Genomic DNA, 1,105 nt, shown 5'->3' with positions numbered 1-1,105 from the left:
ACTTCTTAGTCTTCTAGGAAGCTCCCATAAAATTTTCAAACCCAAACTCCAAACTTCATTTTTTAGCATACGATGCCCACGTGCACGCCGGTGTGCACGAGCATGCGGGCGAGGAGTCGTAATGGGCAAAATTAACTCGGGGGACCTCCAAATCGAAATCCGTCTCGAGCAAAGCATTTCTTAGGCTTCTAGGAAGTTCCCGTAAAATTTTCAAACCCAAACTCCAAACTTCATTTTTTAGCATACGATGCCCACGTGCGCGCCGGTGTGCACGTCGGGGTGCTTGAGCGTGCGCGCGAGGAGCCGTAATTGGCAAAATTAACACGGCGGAAATCTAAATCGAAATCCGTCTCGAGCAAAGCATTTCTTAGGCTTCTAGGAAGCTCCCATAAGATTTCTGAACCCAAACTCCAAACTTCATTTTTTAGCATACGATGCCCACGTGCACGCCGGTGTGCACGAGCATGCGGGCGAGGAGTCATAAAGGGCAAACTTAACTCGGGGGACCTCCAAATCGAAATCCGTCTCGAGCAAAGCATTTCTAAGGCTTCTAGGAAGCTCCCATAAAATTTTCAAACCCAAACTCCAAACTTCAATTTTAGCATACCATGCCCACGTGCACGTCGGGGTGCACGAGCGTGCGGGCGAGGAGTCATAATGGGTAAAATTAACCCGGGGGACCTCCAAATCGAAATCCGTCTCGAGCAAAGCACTTCTTAGTCTTCTAGGAAGCTCCCATAAAATTTTCAAACCCAAACTCCAAACTTCATTTTTTAGCATACGATGCCCACGTGCACGTCGGGGTGCACGAGCGTGCGGGCGAGGAGTCATAATGGGCAAAATTAACTCGGGGGACCTCCAAATCGAAATCCGTCTCGAGCAAAGCATTTCTTAGTCTTCTAGGAAGCTCCCATAAAATTTTCAAACCCAAACTCCAAACTTCATTTTTTAGCATACGATGCCCACGTGCACGTCGGGGTGCACGAGCGTGCGGACGAGGAGTCATAATGGGCAAAATTAACTCGGGGGACCTCCAAATCGAAATTCGTCTCGAGCAAAGCATTTCTTAGGCTTCTAGGAAGCTCGCATAAAATTTTCAAACCCA

The sequence above is a fragment of the Cornus florida genome, unplaced genomic scaffold (assembly GCF_030987335.1).
Source record: "Cornus florida cultivar Cherokee Brave unplaced genomic scaffold, ASM3098733v1 CherokeeBrave_3.0.0_Hap2_scaffold_268, whole genome shotgun sequence".
Taxonomy (NCBI): domain Eukaryota; kingdom Viridiplantae; phylum Streptophyta; class Magnoliopsida; order Cornales; family Cornaceae; genus Cornus; species Cornus florida.
This window is presented reverse-complemented; position numbering follows the sequence as displayed.